General features: G+C 41.6%; 1 protein-coding gene across 4 annotated transcripts in view; it reads left to right on the forward strand.

Moving 5' to 3' along the window:
- The window catches only part of TTLL5 (tubulin tyrosine ligase like 5), a 96,092-nt gene extending 87,400 nt beyond the window's left edge, over positions 1-8,692 (forward strand). Inside the window, exons 6-7 of one of the 4 annotated variants that reach the window (XR_004381294.1) lie at positions 6,646-6,762; positions 7,500-8,692. The gene's annotated coding sequence lies outside the window, so the exon portion shown is untranslated. Of the gene's footprint in view, positions 1-6,645; positions 6,763-7,115; positions 7,339-7,499 lie in introns of those variants that run through there. The other 3 variants (XR_004381292.1, XR_004381295.1, XR_004381293.1) reach the window with 3 other exon arrangements.
- The last annotated feature ends 272 nt before the right edge of the window (positions 8,693-8,964 follow it).

An 8,964-nucleotide genomic window follows, 5' to 3' on the forward strand; every position in this document is an offset into this window, starting at 1 on the left:
CTCCTATATATCAGTTCTTTTGAACTCAAACCTACATAAAAAAATCTCTTTGTACACCCCACCAAAGATTTTTGTAGAGCGAACATGTATTTGTCCTATGCTCAGAAAGCAATAATCATTATTATAAGTCCCAAAGATTAGAAAGCCAATAAATAGCAGAAGTCAGACTTCAGCACATAGCCTTGGGTTAATCTACCATTCTTCATTATGAGAACTTTCTATAAAGAAATTAAATATTTTTTGAAGTAAATAAACTTTTTATAAATCACTTTCCTTTTAATGATTTAGTGATTTGTTTTATAAATCCAGATTTTATATATATTTTTATATATACATACATGTGCATTATATAGAAACATTTTATATATAAACATAATATATATAAGGGCGCCTGGGTGGCTCAGTGGGTTAAGCCTCTGCCTTCGGCTCAGGTCATGATCTCAGAGTCCTGGGATTGAGCCCCACATCGGGCTCTCTGCTCTGCAGGGAGCCTGCTTCCTCCTGTCTCTCTCTCTGCCTGCCTCTCCGCCTACTTGTGATCTCTGTCAAATAAATAAAATCTTAAAAAAAAACACAATATATGTAAACATATATATTAATATCCCAAATATGCTTAAGTGGATTATGTTTCAAAACTAGATAGATGTATAAAGATCATGGAATTAGATGTCAAGAACTTTGATTCAGATCAGCCTTGCAATTTTTAAATTTTCATTAAAGGGAAGTTACTAAATATTTTCATGCAAAAAACTCACAGCCCTGCAAACATGTTAAATGGTCTCCCCTTAACTATCAAAATGGAGTTACAAAAAGAAACATTTTTCACTGAGTAACACTGAAAAGTTGTCCAGACAGGTTTCTCTGTTCCACGACATCATTCTGTCATGCCCATTTGACTGCTTTGTTGAAGTAAGAAAATGAACCAGAGTGAGGGGACATGGTTTTTACAGGTTTACAGGAGTTAAATATACTTTTGGAAAAGAGTTAGGGACCATTTTTCTTAGAAGAATTCGGCTTCTTGCATATATGACTTCAGTTCTTTACAGTCAAATTCCTTAAAATAGCATCTTATTAAAACTCGTCTACGCTTACTTGCAAGCAGAAATTCTCCCCCATAGACGGACCCTTGACTTGGGTTGCATTTAGCATCTGAGAGTTCAACCAAGTGCCCATATGTTTCGCTAGACATGAAGAAGGGTTTCGGGGAGGCCTGAGTGCTCGGGGTACTGCTGTGGTCAGCCAGCTCGCTCCCTCCTCCCCTGGGGCTGGCTTCAGAGTGCCTCCGGGGCTGCCTCCGCTCTGAACGAGCCCCTTGCAGCTGTGCCCGGCGCCTCTGTGTCACCAGGCAGGGTTTCAGGAAATAGATCTGATGCTCTTATGCCTGTGTTGTTCATTCCTACATACTGGAGCTGTGCCCCGGGAAGGTGAGGGGCCAGCAGCTTGGCCCTCACGCCCCAGCTGTCCCTTTCTCCTAATGTCACTCAGGATATAAATAAAGTGATTCATTCACTCTCTTATCAAACCAGAACACTGCCAGAAGGTACCATCAGGGCCACTCTAACCCATTGGAATGGCCTTAGGGGCCCATCTACGAGGCACAATGTACAAAAGCCTTTGCATTTAAGTCATTTTAAAAATTAAGTTTTTAATTTTATTTCTCCTGTTCGCTTCAGACCTGGGAGGGAGAAAAATAATTGCAGTGACACATTCGTGTTGTTTGAGGTCTGGGCCTTCTTTAGTGGCGTGGAAGTCATGATGCATCCTCTGTTTTTTTCTCGTTTGGAAAAGCCGTGAGTCAGATGACCTCATTGAAAATGTGCTTCCCTTTTCTCCACGCAGCCGATGAGTGGTAGGAGTGCTGGTCTGGAGCACGGATTACGGCTTTTCACACGTGGCTGTGGTGTTTGCAGAAGCCAAGTTTGCATTGTTAGTTGGCAATCCTTGGCTGCCCATAGGGCGCACTGCTGTTGACCGTTGTCCCCATCGTTGACCCAGTATTTTCCAAGCAGCCCCCGTATAAACAAGTACATGACAAAATGCTAGGAGCTGGCTCAGGTCATGCGAGGATGTGTAAGATGCTGTCTCTGCACTTAAAAGAGTGTATCCACAGGACAGGAGCAAAACAGAGCCCCCCACCCCCCAAGAAAGGTGTAAGAAACAATGATTTGGGTGGTTTGGGAAAGTCTGTCAACCACCCCTTCAGGGGACGTACTGCTCAAAGTGAGCACGAGCGTTATCTGTTCCCTTAGCAGTTCTGCATGCCTGGCTGCTTCTCCTCACTCCCCCTGGCACATGTTGGCCATAGTGTTTAAAGTATTTTATTTGCTGTGTTACAGTAGCACAACCCGGTTGCTTACTGTGATACCACTGGAAGAATAGTAGGCTGGAGGACAGATTGGGTTTGTTGGACTCCCAATAGTGGCCAAACCAGTACAGTGTCTTTTACAAGGGCTTCAAGGTTTTTAAGGGTAATTCTGATAATAATTTATGTCTATGGGCTGGTTGACTTTAAAACTAACCTAAGAAGATGCAACCTCATTTATTTGTTAAGCACCAAGTGAGTGTATAGATAGTACAAACCATAGGCATTTCAAAAAAAGAGAGAGAGAGAGAGAATTTTCAGGTCAAGACATCAAAGCAAAGAAGAAGATAGACAACTTCAGTGACTGGTTTTTCAAAATCTTACCAAGAAAGAGCCAAGCTGTGATCATGGCCACGGAGGCAGTGAGGGGGGAAACACAGTAGCATTGTTGTCCTGTGTATTGTTCCTGCCCTGGGGTTATCAGCAGGAAGGAGTGGAGATCCAAGCAGCTCTGGACCAGGATTATGGCAGGTATCATGGACAACAGGCAGAGCATCTAATTGGAGACCCTTCACATGAAGATAGGACCCCAAAGGGCTGTATTCCCCATGTAAAGGTCAACCAGAAATAAACCTTCCCTTCCCATTTTACCTCTTCTCCCTCAGGCATTGAAAGAAAATTGCCAATCTGGAGCCTGGGTGCTGAGTGAGATGGAGTAGGGGACTGTCCCCTGATGACTTATAACCACAAACTAGCCCTAGGTTGGGCATAATTCATATTCCCTAGTTACCCTGAAAAACTTCAAATGGAGAATTTAATCTAAGGTGATCCAAAGCTAATAGCGACCCCAGGCACATATACTTTGCAAATGCATATTTTTTCGGGAAGAATCTTCCTTCAACTCAAATCTCAAATAATTCTTACAGCTAAAGGTCTAAGAACTGTGAGATCACAGTTTAAAAGCACAAAACAAATAAGGAATCGTTGCATCATAAGCGAAAGTCAGCAAAGTAACAAATAACAACAATATTAGACCCACAAAGACTAAGATACTGAAATTACCAGACAATGAAAAATAAATTTTCTCATGTGTTTAGTAAATTGAGGGAGTAAAAGTATGAGTAAAATCAAAAGATTAAAATTATGACTAAGCAGATTTGAAAAAGAACTGTGTAGTAATTTAGAATTGCAAAGATACAGTAATTACAGTTTTCAAATCCATGAGTGGGCTTAACTGCAGGTTAGAGGTTAAAGATATTTAATGAGCTCAGAGATATTTTTAAAGAAATTACATGAACTGCGGGACAGAAAGAAAAAGTGATGAAAAGCCAAATGAGAGGACCTGATAGATATTTAGACAATTGGAGTTCTAGAAAGAAACATTTGAAAAGAGACAGTGACAATATTTGAAGGGATAATGGCTAAAAATATTCCAAAAACTAATGGAAGATACAACTGGCTACAGTGACTCATAAGAAATCCACATCTAGACATACCATACTTTGGAATACTAAAGACAAAAGATGTTAAATTTAAGCCCCTCACGGCCAAGGAAGGCTTTCCAAAGGAATGCCAGCTTGATAACAGTGTGCCCTTCGACAGCAGTAGTAGAGCCAAACTACGGTGTGATGTTGCCTTTGGTGAGAAAAAATAAGACCCCTCCAGAAATGTATTTTAAGCAAAAATATCTTTCATGAATGAGGATGAAATAAAGACATTTTCCAACATGTAAAATCCAGACAAATTTGGCATCGGTAAAACTTCACAGAAGGAAAGATTCTAAAGAATAGACTTCAAACAGAGGAAGATGATACCAGAGAAAGGTCTGAGATGCCAAAACTGACTTATGAGCAAAGAATGTAGAAAAACACGAGCAAATAAAAGCATAATAATCAATAAAGTAATCCTGTTCTTGGGAAGTTCAAAAAGGAAGGGGATGAAAATAGCCAACACCAGTATTGTGTTAAGCAAGACAGAAGGTATGATCAGAGTTAAGTAGTCTAACTTTACCTTGTAAAGCAAAAAGGTAAAGCTGATGATTCATTTCAGCTTTCCGTAATCAGTATATACAAATGCAAAAATAAATAGAGTAACTACTAAAAGAATAGAAATTATAAAACTTGAAGGAGGAAAAGAAAACACATGAGTATGGATGAATAGAAAGCACAACTTAAGATGGGGCGTGGGTGGCTCAGTTGGTTAAACACCCAACCTTCGATTTCAGCTCAGGTCATAATCTCCGGAGTTCTGAGATCGAGCCCCACATTGGACTCCACGCTCAGCAGGGAGTTGCTTGAAGATTCTCTCCCTGTGCCACTCTAATATAAATAAATCTTTAAAGAAGAACCCAACTTAAGACAGTAGAAATAAATAAAAGTATTTGTAATTACAAAAATGTGAGTGGACTTAACGTTCCAGTTAAAGTGAAAGATTGATTCACTCAGCAAATACTTACTGAGCCGCTACACTAGGCATATAGCACAGAGCAGTGAATAAAACAGCCCCAGAACCTTAACTGGAGATACAGACAACAAACCACCTAAGAAACACAGATAGTATGTTACATAATGATGAGTGTTCTAGAGAAAAAATAAAACTATACAAGATAGAGAATGGGGAGAGTGACTAAACTTAAAAAATAATAAAATAAAACAGTTTGCAAGTTGTATATGTTTTAACAATGGTGCAATTGCTTTGGAAACAAGGTTAGCAGTTTCTTAAACCTTTAAGCTTAGGGTTACCATATGACCCAGCAGAAATAAAAACATATGTCCAGACAAAACCTTGTACATGATTGTTTATAGCGGCATGACTGCTAATATCTGGGAGGCAGAAACAACCCCAATGGCCATCAAGGGATGAATGAATAAATAAAATACACACACAATGGAGTATTATTCAGCCATAAAAAGGCAGACAGAACCGCTCCATGCTATAACACAGATGACCGTTAAAAACATTATGCCAAGTGAAAGAAGCCAGACACAAAAGACCACATATTGCATGAATCCACTCATATGAAATGTCTAGAAGAGGCAAACCTACAGGACAGAAAACAGATTAGTGGTTGCCTAGGGCCAGAGGACAAGATGAACAAGGGCAATGGCTAGTAGGTGTAGGTTTCATCTCCTTGGAATGAAAATGTTCTAGAATTGATTGAGGTGATGGAGGCATAACTCTGAATATACTATAAGCCACTGGATTATACTCATTAAATGGGTGCATTGTATGCTGTGTGGCTTATATCTCAATAGAGCTGTTTTATTTTTTTAAATCAATAAACAGTAACCTCAATAAGAAAATAACCAAAAGCCATGTCCAGGCATTTCATGGAAGAAAAAAACATGTATGCACAATAGATACTTGGACAGAGGCTCAACCTCATTCCTAATTGGGACAATGCTCATTAAAACCGCAGTAGTGGTACACATTGTGTGCCCACTGGACTAGCAAATATTTTACACTCAGGCAATCCCCCTTCTCCACATGTAGGGGAGGTAGAGAAGCTGCCCTGGGGGTTGGAAGGGGGAATTGGTGCAAACAACTTGGGAATGTAATAGGGCATTATTTTTAGAGGATCGAAGATGGAAGCATCCAGGAACCAGCAGTTACACTCCTAAGTATATAACTGAAGAAGTTTTCCCAGCTGTGTGCTGAGATCACGTATAATAATAGTTACGGCAGCACTGTCAGACTGAACCACAAAATTGTGAAAACAACACAACTTTTATGGTTAGGAGTGTATGTAATAAATAAACCTGTTTTTAAAAACCAAACAAGGGAGAGAGAAACACAGAATTCAGGAGAGTGGAAACGGGAAGGCAGTGGGAGGGCCTCACAGGGGATTCTCGGTGAGAGTAATGTCCTTGTAAACTGGGTGGTGGGATGTCGGTATGATCAGGATGGGAACAGCGGTCCAAGGCAGAGTGCATTCCGACAACCCAGCATTCAGCAAACACTTACACAACTCAGAAGCGTACATGGAACAGTTTTTCCCTGTAATTCAACACCGAACGCTAATAATGCTGACCTTACATTTCTAGAAAAGCTTAACATATTCAGCATGTTATATTTAAGAAGCAAAAGGGATAAAATGTTCTTATCCAGATAAAAAGCAAAAAGAAGGGAGGAACTAAGAAAAGCACAGAAAAAAGCAGCAGAACAGGAATGTGTTAGGTTTCCAACCAAGTGGTTAAAACAAAAAGTCTTCAAGTTCAAGGTGAACATTTATTTGGCCACAACTTCTTTAGTCTTCAGTAGTGTTAACTAAACCAGACGTTGCTGTAAATAAAACCCCACACTCTTCATTTTGGTCACTTAGCAGCTGGTTCTCTCTCTTTCAGATCCCGCTCACACTAAAAGATGAACCGCGACTGCCCAGAAGAACCTATTTGCCACTCCCGCACCTGCGGGGGCGTGACCGAGGCTGAAGCATCCACCTGCGCTGCGAGGGGTCCACGGTACTTTTTTTCTTTTCTTTTCTTTCTTTCTTTCTTTTTTCTTCTTTTTTTTTTGCTGCCTCAGTCCCCAGAGCCTTCAAGCAACAGTGGCAGTAGATTGTTGCCAATCAGCCAATCCAGACTTTTACTGAGATGACGGGAAAACACATCAGCTGGGTTTTGACCGAACTTGGCAGTGGGGACATTCAGCTGATACGTTCTATACCCCATCAGAGCACACATGTATCTTCTATCCCTTTTAGCCTCCTCCACAAATCTGCTTAGGCCTTCTCTGTCCCTCCCCTGCTACCACACAGAGATGATATAAAAGAGGCTCTTTGGCTATTTGCATTTTGCTTCCTCTTCTTTTCCAGATTGCAGAATTAAGCTTTACTTCCTACAAGCCTAAAATCCCAACAACATTATCTACCAAAGTTGTTCTTCCCTTTTCCAAGGGTTCGGGGGAAGGGGGAAGCACGCATCACAAGTTTCCCGGAGAGTGGAGGAAAGTCAGTGTGCTGCTGACCACATGAGCCATGGCGAAGGCACCCTTTGGAATTACTGATTTCTAAAATTAATAAAGTAATTCTATTTTTATTTTCTTTTTTCCATGTACTAATTTCCCAACAATCAGTACTCACAAACAAGCCTGAAGTGGGACCAACTTCTCGTTTCCTTTCATTGCTGGGCAGTTTTTTAAACTTCACTTTAGAAATGTGAACTACAAAGAGATGTTTTATTCTTCCATTTGGTTTCAGCAGATGGTGGGTCCAGGCTGTTCCCCACGAGCAGCTCCTGAACCTGGGAAGCTCGTATGTGCACATGTCTCCATCATCAGCCCGCAGTGGACAGGTCCTCTAGGGGTCCTCGTCAGAATGAGGCGGCACAGCCCCCCCCCACCCCCGATGCCTTTCCACTTGACCTCTGCTCCCTCTCCTCCCCTTTCCCTGGTCCCCTCTCTGGCTTCTACTGAAGATAAAGTTTGAAGGGCCGACAGCTACCCTGGGGAGTTTCTGGGGGAGGATCCAGAGTCTGGGTTTTTCTACAGCAAGGTACTCTAGACTGAGCATTGAAACCCACAAGGAGAATTGATGCCCAACAAGGCAGAGAGAAAAGGGACTTTATTGACCTCTCAGTGAGTGCAAACAGGTTTGAGCACAGGGAAGCATTTTGTTTGCTTGTGAGGAATGAAGACTGTCACTTGAGGGAGGGGAGAGAATGTATTCCTGATGTGCCTGGGACTTCTGGTTAGTAGTCTGAGGACCATCTGAACTGTTGGCCAACTTGGTTGTGAACTGGGTAGGAGACAATTCCTTCCTGACTCCCCGGTGATGTGTAGAACTGGGATATAAGGTACATGGGAGACTCCATGTATGGATCATGTGAGAAAGGATAAGAGGGCATGAGGCCAGGACAAGAACTCGGAGACCAGCTAGACTGTGTGGAATTGCCCTAGGTAGCCGTTAGAATCGGGTCCTCAGGCTCATTTCTTACTGCACACCCCATGTGCTTATCAGCTGTTAAGACCAGACTCCAGACTCTTTCATTTAAGCAAGTACTTTTCGTGTCGTTTTTACTGGTACTGGACTTCTCTTGGTAATAAACGAGACCAATCATATGATTCCACCCTCCAAAAATGGTGTCATTTCCAGTGTCCCTCCCTCCCCCTCCCCCGAAATAAGTGTGTATCTTTTCAGACAGACAGACAATGGCTCAAGTTTCTGTAGTGCCTCTCAATGACCCGTGGAATGGAGAGGCTGAACTTCAGACCCCCGCCCATATTTGTATCTGCTGATAAAGATAAGAATAGAGCTCTCGTATAAAAAGAACATTTGGAATCACAGTGTGTTCTGTTTTCTTTGGGATACTTAGGGAAACATAACTCATTGCCTTGGTTCACTAGGATGAGCCACAGGCCAACATTCTAGTGACGTCCTGTGAGGTTGGAGAAGAAAGAAGGTTTATTCTAGGGTCAAAAAGATTATTCCCTGCTTTCTTAAGTAAGCCTCAAGGAAGGACCAGTGATGTCATATATGACACTGCTGCTCAAAATGTAGTTTTTAGGCAGCCTGGACCCTCCCCCAACGCCTGAAGGTATCTCTAAAGCTACAGGCTGAAATTGCACTTTTTTTTAAAGTCACTTTATTTTTTATTACTGTGTTCAGATAAACACTTGGGTGTTTCTCATGCCCAGTGAAACTCGAGAGTAGCTGCCACGAGTTA

Source organism: Lontra canadensis, unplaced genomic scaffold, assembly GCF_010015895.1.
Source record: "Lontra canadensis isolate GAN:19392208 unplaced genomic scaffold, GSC_riverotter_1.0 scaffold173, whole genome shotgun sequence".
Taxonomy (NCBI): domain Eukaryota; kingdom Metazoa; phylum Chordata; class Mammalia; order Carnivora; family Mustelidae; genus Lontra; species Lontra canadensis.